Raw genomic sequence first — 13,733 nt, forward strand, 5'->3', positions numbered from 1 at the left:
AGACTGCAACTGATGCCCATGTAAAGCATTCAAATACCTTTGGGTCACATCTGCTCTATATAAAACTGCAAAAAAACAAAATTTAAGGGGTTGATTATGAGTTTGGCGCCAGACCCATTTATGAAGTTGCATACCACCAATATGACTGTGGTGGTCCAACCACCATGTACAAGCTGGCTGAAATGGACAGTATAAACGGAGGCACTCACTTGCAGGAAGCCTCACACGTCTGAAGCCATGATGGAGCCCTTCAAAAACTTCATGCCGCTGCTCCTGTTCATCCAAAGACAGCGAAATCAATGCAGCCGTGGATAACAGCAACCATAAGTACACACACCTACCTATATCATTAACCAATAAAAGCAGCATGTAGCACCCGGAAACACATCATAAGGGGGACCCCATGGGCAGCAGCTACATGTGTCACACAACACATACCTGCAAACATACATCAACACCCACACACTCACAATATGCACACTTTGGTCAGCACACAAACATTGCACTACAACACAGCCACGCAACACAGGCACGAGTACACTGAAGGCCACACACTATTCTCACACACAGCAATACCAACACAACTACAGCACATTTACAAATACAACTCATACACTCACACACCAACACTGGCCAGGAAATGTCTACACCTACAACACACATATCCATTGATGTGGCATGGAACACATACAATACCACCAAGAAACAACCCTGCAATGGACAAGCACATCATGCACACACACACACACAGCACAATGGAAGGAGAATGGCATGCACAAAATAGAGAGAGACAAATAGAAAAAAGAGACAAAGAGCACCCGAACAATAATACCTGCTCAGTTGGGATGGGAGCCTCTGGAGTGTACATGGAAGGAGGCTGCACTGGGACAAATGTCATATTGAACAGGGCCCTCAAACAACATGCATAGAGGAACTGGTCCTAAATGGATCCCAGGGTCAAACAATACCAAAAACAATTGTCATGCACAGCTACTCAGTGGGGAAGGGCAAGTTGTTCTGTGCGAGCCACTCACCTGAATTGCAGGCGTTCCGATGGGGTGATAACAATTCCCCAATCCGGGTGAGGACTAACGTGATCACGATGAAGAGTACATTGCCCTTTTCCAAGTTCTTAAGGAGAAAGAGGTTATGGGAAGAGAAAAAGAGAAAATTCCAGCTTCTGCTTCATGGACTGCAGAATCGGACTGCTGGACCATGGACTGCGTGTCGTGTTGGGCATCAGGACTTCTCATTTCCAAAAATACTAGGTTCTTGTTTTTTTAGGATTCTGGACTGCAAAAGAATTACTTCAATAATACATTGAACTTGCAAAACCTATTGTACATTGGATAATGTCAGCTATTGTTAACACATTGTGCATATGTTTCTATAAGACTGAACAAGTCTCTTCCTCTTTTTACAATACTTTAAGAGTCTCTGAAGCAATGTCCAAACTCAAAAACAATCAACTTGACTAAAGGGCTTCTTTGTGTTCTGGTGCAATCTCTTGCCAATAATAGTTCTGACAAACTTGCTCTCTTTCCAATCTCCCAATTCTCAGGAGAGCGCTTGTCACAGTAAATACGTCTTTGGTTAATGCATGTTTAGCGGTATCTTGGATTCCCACCCAAATGATAAATCACGCTGGTTGTTATTATCATAAATTATTTAAAATACAGAACTCTGTTTGTTTTCATTTAAGCGATTAATCTTTCTCTGCCTTGAAATGAAGTTATTTGCTTGAAAATTTCAGAAGAACCCAAACTGGTTTTTTTCACCTTTCATATTTTCTCTTTTTTACAGGAAATACGAGATCGTCAGCAGAAGACAGAAGAGGAGAGCCGGGTCTCTGCAGGAAGCTGACTGGAGGGCGAGGATTGCCGTAACTCGACTGGAGGTTGCCCGGAGGACGAGAAATGTTGCAACTCGACTGGAAGCTGGTCAGAGAATGAGGAACACTGGAACTCGACTCGAGGCAGGGTGGAGAACAGGGAACTTGTCTTGCACTGGAACTTGATTGCTGGTAGGCTGGAGGACAAGGAATTCAACTTGACTGGAAATAGGTGAGCAGAGCAATAGGTACGAAGCCAAGCAAGGCCTCAGATTCACAAGCATCCTTAAATAATAAAATGTGCACATGTCCATTTTGGCGGTTGCTTGCTTGTTAAGGAAATTTGCAACTATCCTTCTGACTGTGTCATATGTTCAATACAGATCACATTGTGAAGAACACGTTTTGGCAGTTACATTTGGAGTAGGTAGAAAGGCAGTTGGTTGCTTATTAAGGAAATGGGCAATTATCCTCCTGATTGTGGCACATGTTCAATGTAGATCACATTGTGAAGGGCACATGTTTTGACGGTTACAGTTAGGGCAGTTGGAATACAATGTTCATAATCAACAAACATTGGTTATAATAAATGAGACATTTAACAAGCATTGGTTATTGCAAACTTGATATTCAAGAATGTAATGATTATACCCACATAAGTTTGAATGTGGCAAGCAACAGCATCTTACTGTGATCAAGCTCTTGGATGTGCTAGTGTACCCACAGCACAAGTTTTCACAGCACATACAGCTCCTACACTATAGGACATACCTCTACACAATCTAGCTGCAAGGGACACACACCTAAATGGGCACATGCACACTCAGATGCGAAGCAACCAAGCACAACTTAACACACTTCATGTCTGTAATAACAAAACCCAAGAAGACACGCATCACATGTATGCTATAGCAATAACGGGGGGACTAGTCCGACACCATGCATGCCCACATTGCACAACGCAAAAAGAAATACTTACCATAACAAACTCTGCACAATGCTATGACACCATTGTTTCATTTTTAGACATACCCATCACTTAACAGATATCCTTCTCTAGGGGGACAACAGCACTACACACAAACTCACTTACTGCAGACAACAGCACATAGAGCAGCAAGCAGGCACAAACACACACAACTACAGGCACACAACCAAAGTCACTCAGGAATGACAGAAAGCTAGGAAAGAAATTGCAGGACAAAGGTGTTCCCAACAAACCAACAACAGGTTGGGTTTATTCAACAAAGGGCTGTAATTCCAAGGCCAAAGATCAGTCCAAATGGTGCTGTGTTGTTGCCAAGCTTGACTCCTAACTGTCATAATACCACCACAGTAAGTGGCATCAAAAGGCAGACAAGCCCCTCAGGGATTATCTGGGGGTTAGGGGTGAGGGGGTTGGTTTTGGAGGGGGCGTTTGGGTTTGGGCTTGGGAGGGGTGCTCCTTTTTGGTTGGGCTTTTTATTGGTGGGGGAGGGGATTGAGTCTTTGCAGTGGGGGTGCGGAGGCCTTGGAGGTGGAAGGGATGGCCTTGGGAGGGATGCAAACCTTTTCTTGTGGTACGGGGAGGACAGGGGTAAGGTCTAGTGCACCAAGGAAAAGGTTTTTTAGACACATGGGGACCGTCATCAGAAGGGGATTGGGATTTGGAGGTTGAGGGAGTGGCTGTCTGACGTGTACTAGTGGATGTCTTGGGTGCATGCTTATGGGAGGTGTACTTGTGTGGGGTGGGTGTCTGTTGGGTGGGTGAGTGAGGGTGTTTAGGTGTCTTGGGCTGAGAGGGGGTGGAGGTACTGAGGGATGCCATGGTGGGTAGGTGACTGTTGGGGTAGTACCTGCAGGTATGCTGGATTTGGCAAATGAAGGTGTGCCTGTGGTTGTTGTGTCTGCGGGTGTAGTAATAAGGGTGTATGTCTGAGGGTCTGCTGAGATGTTATCTATAGGGAGGATGGGTGTGGTGGCTCTGTCAGTGACTGTTGTGGTGTCTGAAGGTATTCCAGATGTTGGGTGTGTGATGTTGGGGTGGGGGGTGTCAGGGAAAGTAGTGACTATTGCTGTGTCTACGGGTGGATGTTGTTTGTGTGCATGCCGGTGTGTCTTGTGGTGCTTGTGTTTGTGAGCACTCCATGTGTCTGTTGAGGTGGATGCATGGGAATCTGTCTGTGTGCTTTGGGTAGGTTGGGGAAGGGGGATTTGGACTGTGAAGAGGGAGGTACAGGGGGACGGAAGACAAGGGCTGACTGTCTCCCATCAGTGTGAAGGAAAGAGCCTGAAAATATCTCTGTAGACCAGCTATTGCACCGTGAATGCCCTCCAGGAACTCGTTTGTCTGCTGGAGTTGGGTGGCCAGTCCCTGGATGACATTCTCAATGGCGGAGTGACCCACAGAGATGTTTCTCAGGAGATCAATAGCCTCGTTGCTGAGGGCAGCAGGGGAAATAGGGGCTGGGGGAGGGGCCTGGGGCAAAGGAGACACCCACCCTCATGGGTAAGCGGGCACGGCCAACTGGGTGGGGCGCAACAGGGAGGGCAGTGATAGAATGGGGGGTGGTAGACAAAGGTGGTGCTGGGGGTTTGCCTGATGCGTCTGCCACCACTACGGAGTGGTCACTGGAGGATAAATCCAAGCATGTAGAGGCTGATCTGGTCCCCCCGTAGCACTCCCCTCACCCTAAGGCCCACTGGGTCCCTCTGCGTTGGTTGTATCTTGACCCCAGGTCCTTTGGCCATATGCTTTCCCACTCGCCTCTGCCCCATCTCCCTTGCCTGCCTGTGCTGCCAAGAGAAAGAGAAATAGGGACACAACATGGACATGAAAACACTTCAATCACAAACCATACCATCATGTCAAGTAGCCCCCCGCAAAAAGTGCCAATAGGTCTGAGGATTTTCCAGTGTTTCGTCCTAAGTCCCAGGTGCAAAAAGAAAATCACACCAGTTGAAAAGACATGATCTGTCTTAAAGAATAAGCTCCCATATGATCTGTGACACGTGACACCTCCCTCATTGTCGGGGGAGCAGTCAGTTCTTCACTCAATCACCTGGCAAAGGGAAAAGCAGGAATTTGCCTTGTACTTAACTCCTTGTGGCTGCTGTGCTGAGCTCAAACATCCTTCCAACTCTGGGTAAGCCACTGTCAAAATGTGCGTTACTAGGGGTATCATTGTCTGACGGGCACCCCGTCCACGCTGGGAGAACAGCCCCAGCTGGTCCTCTGCAATCTTCTGGGCCCAGTGTCCCAGGCCCTCCCACCTCTTCCCGACAGTGTGCGCTCTACCTGCTGTGGACCCCCAGGGTCCGCACCTTCTTGGCGATGGCTCTCCAAATCCCCTTTTTCTGATGGGCGTTGACCTGCATGTATGCAAAAGGCAAGACAGGACATCATGTAAAAAAGTCCCATACGAGATGCCTGAGTCACATATATGTCAGTGTGCCAAGCTACGAACATCCTGTCCTGACCATACTGCCCATGTGTGGCACATAGCAGTCATTGGGCACAGGGACATGACTACAATTACTCCCCAAGATGCTGCTCTACACACCACCCAGCTCAGGCCCTGCACTAACTAGGTATGTCAACTGTGACTTCTGTGGGACATGAACTAAAAACGTGATAGAGATCAGAAACACTATGAGACACACCACACCAACTGGCTACTGACAGGTAAACCCCTCAGCCAAGAATTCACATAAACACCGACCGTCCCAGATTATCAACAACAGCATACGGTCCCACCAGGCTACAGCCAGCCTACAAACTCCACTATCGCCCTTGGCTCACAATGAAGAGAGTGGCATGGTGGGCAACAGAGAGCCAACCAGTTCATGTGTGGACTTGTGAAGATTCAGATGCAGGCACATACTACTTCAGGGGGTGGGGGTCTGTGTGTCTCATTGATAACACGAACCACATTTCTGCACGTGTACTCACTTAACCTAGGGTACCTTTGGAAACACATGGTCATGCATTGTTCATGTCCTGCTATGTGCTCAAACACACTGTTTCCACTTATGCAATTACCTAAATGCAATGACCCTGCACAGGACACATGTGAGCTGGATAAAGGTGACAACAGGGCAGTGGGAACAAGAGACCTGTCAAGGCTATGTAACGCACATTGACAAAGATGATAACAGAACATTTGTCACAGATCACAAGCCTTGCCTGATACCATTTCCATTCTAATCAGTGGACAGAAGCTCCAAAAATTGCATATTGGCACTGAGGCATGGGTTGGTGTCTGGCCAAGCTGTGCATGAATACAGGGTATGGGCTCAGTATCACACTTGCATAGCAAAAGAGATTTGATACCAGCCCACATTATGACTGATACTGTGAGAAACATCAGACAGGCCTCGGTCTCTGCAGGCTGAGCATACAGAGCTATATGAAACACCATATCCGACACTTGGAAACATAACAGTACATCATGTAGCCAACAGCCAATTGCCATGTGGTGCCTATGTACCAAGCTGAGGGCCATAGTGAGACATGATCTGGCTTTCAAAAAACAGTCTAAGAAGGCTAGATGTGGTTTGAGATCACAGTGCCAACATACACAGAGCTCAACTTACAATCAGCCGACATATGAAGGCTGACTTGTATGGTTTGGCACACATCCCACCTGTGGTGGGAGCCATTGATGGGACACATGTAGCCTTGGTTCCACCGCATGGCAATGAACAAGTCTATTGGAACAGGAAGAATGTCCATTCCATCAGTGTCCAAGTTGTTTGTTTGGCGGATCTCTACATTTCCAAGGTCTGTGCCCATCATCCAGGTTCAGTCCATGATGCCTTCATCATGGAGAACAGAGGTATTCCACAGCTGATGGCACAACTGTACCCAGAGAGGGCCTGGCTGGTTTGTAAGTCACATATGTCCTGTTTGTTTGTATGCTATGTCTGCTGCTAGAGAGACAATGCTTGGGACTCATGGTTGCACATATATTGCATTCCCTTACAGGTGATTCATAATACCCAAACCATCCATAGTTGTTGACACTAGTGAGGAACCCAACTATCCCAGGGGAAGCCCACTTCAACGAGGCTCATGGAAGGACATGGTATGTTGTGTAGCAGGCTTTTGGGCTCCTGAAAGTCAGATTTCGTTGTATGGACAAGAGTTATGGAGCCCTCCTCTACTCACCCGGAAAAGTGCGTAAGATCATTTGGCCTGCTGAATACTCCACATCATTGCCCTAAGGAGAAATATTCCATATATTCCAGATGAGGGGGAGCTAGCAGTGCCACTGGGTGAGCCTCCTGAAATGCCAAATAAGGATGACAGTGATGAGGATAAAGTTGAAGACACGCGGGAAGATCTCATCAATCACTACTTCGTTTCAGTGTAAGTATGTGATATTATGTGATAACTGTGACTGTATGGGGAACTGTAGGGGTCCGACTGCATTGAGTAGGGTATCTCTTTTTCCAAGAGACAAGGCATCTCATGCTATACATTATACAGGCAAGGTTTGCTAGCTAAGTCAGACTTTCACTTGTGACTACCTTGATGATCTGCCTTGCTTGGCTCCGTCTTATTGCAGTGTCAGTGGATCAACTGCCTGAACTCCTTGTATTTTATTCCTTCTTCCAGCTTTCTTCACCACACCATTCTCATGTGGGCATTTCAAAGTTGTGTCATTGGGAGGTAGCTGTTGCTGGTCTGATATGTGAAGTGGACATGTATTGATCCAGGTAATGTTGGTCACCTATTTGGGGTGTCTGTGTCCTGTGCCCAAAGAGCCTGGACAGTGGGTGGGCAGTAATCTGTAATACATAATACACTTGTTTGCTGTGATGTGTTGGTCCAATGGTCCAATGTGTGTGATCATGTGGCCTTGCAACATGTCATCCTGTGCAATCCATGCATCCTACCTTCACACTGTGTCGACATTAATCCTGTAAAATCTTTTTGTGGCTGTCGATGTGTTACCACATTGCAGGCCAGTGTGCCAGTGCCACAACACTGACACAGGTTTGTGACATTCCACCAGATGCTTGCTCATTGTAATAGGAAGGACCTATGGTCAGAGAACATTGTACTGTCCTCTGTCTGTGCCATGGTATGTGTTAAGTTGGCAGACCTGGTTTTCGTATGTGATAAGGCTCAAACTGTTGAGAACATCCACTACTCTGTTAGCCAAATCTATGGGGTCTGACAAAGCTCTTTCCTGTGTGTTCTGGGGGACAGTATGTTTGGGATACCAGGCCTGGCTCAATATGGCTCGGACATTCTTGGATATGACTGTCCAGACATTTTAACAGCCTATGTGCAGTACAGTGAAATACAATATTTCATGTGACCGCACACTTGTGACATTGTGTTGCTGGTCACTCTCAGCATGACACTACCTGAGACATCTCCCTCCTTCCATTACCTTCTTATGTCTTACTCATGTGCGTCACATGTGATTACCATTCAACATTTCAGAGAGTTAAAAGACGAGGTAGTAGGCAGTGTTTTAGTGATAGGTGTGTTTATTTACATATATACATAAAATAATAGTGGTACTGTAAAACAAGAAGTAAGGTGAAGGGATCAGTCATTGTGTATGTAATCAATAGATTAGAGGCTACAGCATTTGAAGTTCAAAGTCCAGTGTCCTACTACCATGGAAAATGGAAAGTGGTTAGGGAACAATCAATAGAGTGATTCTCTGCAAACAAAGGAGTGGCATCAGGAAGTGGTCACTTGCTGGCAGTGGTTGGGGTCTCGTGATCCACAGCTCCTGGAGTCTTTGGTGGACGTCCCCGCTTGCGGGGGGTTCATTAACTACAGAGGCAGGGGTGTCTTAGGTGGGTGCTTCTCCTGGCAGGGCCTCCCTTCCAGGGGCTGGCACAGATGAAGGGCCTGGTGTAGATGAGCCAAAGGAAGGGGTGAAGTGTTGTTGTCGATCCCAGCTCAGGGTAGTATTGATGTCTCTCAGCACCCCTGTTAGGGAGGCCATGTTGGTATTGTGGGCCTCCCACTGTTCACACATTTCCCGATGGAAGTCCCTCTGCAGCTCTTTGATTTCCCTGAGTTGGGTTAGGACCTGGCCCATCACACCTTGGGAATGTTGATAGGCTCCCAAGATCTGGCTGATAGTGTCCTTTCCAGCAGCATCACCTACAGCCTCTTGCGACTGGGCCACAATATCCCTCCCATGCACCCTACCCCCATGTGCCTGCACCCTTGGTACAGCCTGCCCCCTTCCACTGGTTCCAGGTCCTTCATTGTCAGAGTTCGCTGACTGTGACTCAAGAACCTGGACTGGGGGGCACAAGATGTTTGGGACTGTTCTTGGGACACAGGTTTGGGGCCGATTGGCTGCCTGAGATGTAGAGGCCACAGGACTGGGAGGAGTCAATGTAGTCAGGCTGAGGCTGACAGGTGTTGTCTGACCAGGTTGCCAGGATGTGCCAGAACTGCCCTTAACGTCTAGCAGTCCAGGAGTGGTGTCATCACTGAGGGCCTCATCCATGGGGTAGTGACAGTTTCTTCGGTAAATTTGGTGTTTGCAGTGACTGTTCGACCTGTTGATGCAAGAGATACAATGTTATAGGTTGTATTGTGGCATCTACTTCCAATAGGTCACTGTGATATTGGGCTAGGGCCATGTTCACATTGGATTTGCTGATTTGCCTTATGTAACAGGTACACATATTATCATTTGCACTGCCCTGCCATTGGAGTTACATACTGATTCCATTTCAGTAAACTAGCCTCAGACTGTCTGGATTTTTGGGCTGTTGGAGGGATGGTCATAGATTCATATATTGCCAGCAGTGCATGCATAACAGTGGCTTGGCAGGATGTTGTTTGGGTCATCTTGAAAAATAGTTGTCTGTTATGCAGGCAGTGGCAGAACCTTGGATGATATGTGATAGTTGTCATCCTGTGTTCAGTGCATTGTGGATTTGACTGCTGCCAGTGCCATCCAGATGACACATCTTGGGGTCTTAGATCTGTCATAGATGTTCTTTCTAAACATTTTGAGCTGCCCTTCCTGTCCACACTATTTTCATTTTGGCATAGCTGCTCAAGATGTATCTGGGTGTGTTGCTATGTCACAGGGTGTACCATGGCCTGTATCCTTGTCCCTCCCAGGTGCGTTAACTTCATAAGTGATTTCAAGGAGAGTGGCACAATGTCATATGGACTCTGGCCTGGTGTTTGAGTTTGCATGGCCTGGCCCTCCTGGGATTTACAGTGATGTTACTCAAAACACAACTCACTGTTTACATTGTTAATCCTCTGAGATTGGTAGACTTCCATTGCAAAATACCAACAAGGATTTTTGAACATGTACAGAGTGGGCTGGGTCATTGGATTGGGTAGACAGAGCCTCCTGGCTTTAGCAGTCACGTGACTCCCTGTACTACATGCAGTTGTTCAATGTAATTCCCCCAGGTGTGTGCACTTCATGTATGAATTCCCAAGAAAAGCGTTATTGGCAGGTATGCAGTGGACTATTGCTTGGAGTGAGAATAAGAGATCCTCCTATGAGTTGTAGCCATCTCTCTCCCTGTATCACACACACTGTATAGTTGTCCTCCTCTCCGGCGAGTACAGTTCCATGGGTGAATAGAGGAAGAAGGGTATTTTGTATGTAGGTACACTTTGTTGGCTGGAGGTAACATCACTATTACCCCTTGGCCTTGGTAGTCCTGTCAGTGCCTATCCTACTCACACACACTGTACAGTTGTCCACCTCTCAGGTGAATACAGTTCCATGGATGAGTAGAGGGAGATGGGGGTTTTGTATCTGGGTATACTGTGTTGGCCTGGGACGGGGGCTACTATTGCCCCCTGGCCTTGGCCTTCCTGTCAGTTCCTGTTCTACAACCACACATTGTATAGTTGTCCTCCTCTCACTTGAGTACCGTTCCCTAGGGATTTGCAGGACAAGGTAATTTTGAGTGTGGTTTTTGTAATAGTAGAATAGTGCCTGCAGAGAATTGTGGTGCTGTCATTCCCTGTGCTACACTTAGGCCCTCATTTATACTTTTTGACACAAGCCTGCATTAGCGCAGGTTGGTGTAAAAAAGTATAGCACCGGCTTGCGCCATTCCAGAACACCAGACGGGCCCATATTTAAGGAATGGGGCAAGCAAATGCTAAGGCCCGGTTAGTGTCAAAATACATGATGCTAACCGATTTGGGTGAGGTGTAGGGAAAACTGAAGGTTGTGCGTGAAAAAATGGCACTAGTCAGGTTAGAGTCAAAATGTTGACTCTAACCTGACTAGCGCCATTGTTAGATGCACAACCCCCATGGACATGACTCCTGTCTAAGTAAAGACAGGAGTCATGCCCCCCCAGCCCAATGGCCATGCCCAGGGGACTTCTGGGCGTGGCCATTGGGCACAGTGGCATGTAGGGGGTCCCAAGTTAGGCCCCCCATGGCACTTTAAAAAAAAGGTAAATACTTACCTCTACTTACCTGTACTTACCTGGGATGGGTTCCCCCATCCGCCGCTGTCCTTTTGGTGTGGCTGGGGGTGTCTCTGGGTTCTGGGGAGGGTAGCTGTGGCCTTATTCCATGGTGTTCCACCATGAAAATGGGCCCTCATGTCCCCTAACGCTTGCCCTGACCAAGGCATTAAATAATGATGCTAAGCAAGCCTAGCACCATTATTTAGGCCTGCCTCCCTCCCGTGCACCATTTTTACACGGGAAGATAAATGAGGCGCTAGGGCCTTTGAGTGATTTTTAGACCGGGAACGCCTACCTTGCATCTCATTGACGCAAGGTGGTTTTCCGCAGGCAACATTTGACTTTAACTCCAATATTTTGGTGCTAGACATGTCTAGCACCAAAATATAAATATGGAGTTATGTTTTCTCTGAATTAGTTAAGTTTGCTCTGAATTAGCGTAGAAAAATGATGCTAATTCAGTGCAAACAGGGTATAAATATGCCCCATAGTATGCAGAGATGTGGTTACTGAAAGTGAGTCTAGTCCCCATGTGAGATGGCAGACAGTGGTCTTTGGACAGGTGGTGAATGGGCTGGTTAGTAGGGGGACAGTGAAGGTTGCTAACAGTGATCAGTGTGCACACATGATGATATATTTAGGTGACATGTCTTTTATGTTGTGACTTACCCGACTCCACTCCCCCAGGTATTCCTTTCAAGCTCTCATGATGCAGGATGGCAAGACCTACTCTTCCCATGATGTGAGCTGTAGGGGGAGGGGATGGGAGGCCACCACCAGTTGTCAGGATCTCAAGCTGGTGCTTGGATGCCATTGAATGGACCTTCCCCTGAGGTCGTTCCACCTCTTCCTGATATTATCCCTTGTGTGTGGGGAGGTGCTATAGAATTCTCTCTGTCGACTATCCTTTGCCACATTTCTATTTTCCTTGCGATAGTAGTTTGCTGGACTTGGGCTCTGAATATTTGTGGCTCTACTCTAATGATTTCATCCACCCTGACTCTTAACTCATCATCTGTGAAACGGGGATTTTTCTGGGGTGACATGGTGCTGTTGGACAAATACCTAGCTTGATGGGTGCTGGCTGCTGAAGAGGTGATGGCGAGTGGATAGAGTGGGGAAGTGTAACTGTGTTAACGATGTGGGATATGTGTTATGAAAGTTGGAGGGGTGGCTAATCTTTTGTATGGATTTTCTTTTTGTGAGCTCTATCTTGCTGTGTGTGGCATTATAGATGTAAAGGATTTGGGTGTGTGAAGGTGTCGTAATTGAACTCTTGCTCTAGGCAAGACTGCTGGTTTAGGGATGACAGCAGTTTTGTTTGTAAGCGACTAGGCCATTACTACAAGTCACAACTGTTGGCCTAACCCTCCCAGCTCACAAGAAGTACCTCACCAAAAACCCAAAAGAGTAAAAGGTGATTTCTGGCAGCCATTATGTATGGACTCTAGAGTGCGACATCACAGGGGAGTGGTGGTTAAATGTAGCATACCCTTTTCTCACATGAGCAATAAGTCTCATTCACACATAGGCAATGAAGGAGATGCAGTAAGGTTTTCAAAAGGTTTTATTAACAAGGTTGCAATCTACTGTGAAATGCATGAGCTACAATAATTAGGATAATGAACAATGCAAGAAGTAGAATTATGAAGATGAGAGTCATGAATACAAAGACCCGTACCATCTTGAAATAAACCTGAGATGTAAAATATCCCTAAAAGCCATGATGAATCTAAAGAGAGCTAGGTGTGATGAACCTAATCTGCCAGTACCATGTCCATGAGAAGAGCCCCTCAACCCTTCTTACCTTGGAATGAGTCCTCTAGAATAGACTCCATGGGGACACAAAGGCTGGGTCTGCATCAAGGCTACATGTAGCATAGATAGAGTTGATGGTATCTGGTAGGAATCGCTCAGATAACCTTGTCTCATGAGATGTATTTATAAAGATCTTGTAGGACCCCTGAAGGAGGTATGTTCCCAAACAATAGATAAGAATGCATGCTTGGGGTGGCAATTATATAAACAATTCCCTCTAAAAGTAAATTATGTTCCTGTCACATGTAAGTGTGGAAGGGACATGATTTGAATACCTACGTATATCATTTGTCTTTGACGCTGATAGTGACACCTTCACAGAGAGGCACTGATAACGTGAAATCAAAACATCTTCCTAACTATAAACATAGCAGCCATCTTGGAAGAAATAATTAAATAAATGTGCTAAAACAGAGCAGGTTAAGTAGGTTGAGTAGGTTAAAAGTCACTAGGTGACAAGGGCACAGGCCTGCAAGCCAGAAGGCTAAGCAAAATACCAATTCCCATACAACTAAATAGTATCCACTACACCCTCCCCATAGCCAGAACAAGTATGACACCATGATGATGACACCAGAGATGGTGCATGAACCCAAGCTAAAATGCTCTGAGTTAAGACAAGCTAAAACAAACCTAGACCCAGAGGAAACTGATAGAAACA

Source organism: Pleurodeles waltl, chromosome 8 (genome assembly GCF_031143425.1).
Source record: "Pleurodeles waltl isolate 20211129_DDA chromosome 8, aPleWal1.hap1.20221129, whole genome shotgun sequence".
Lineage (NCBI taxonomy): Eukaryota > Metazoa > Chordata > Amphibia > Caudata > Salamandridae > Pleurodeles > Pleurodeles waltl.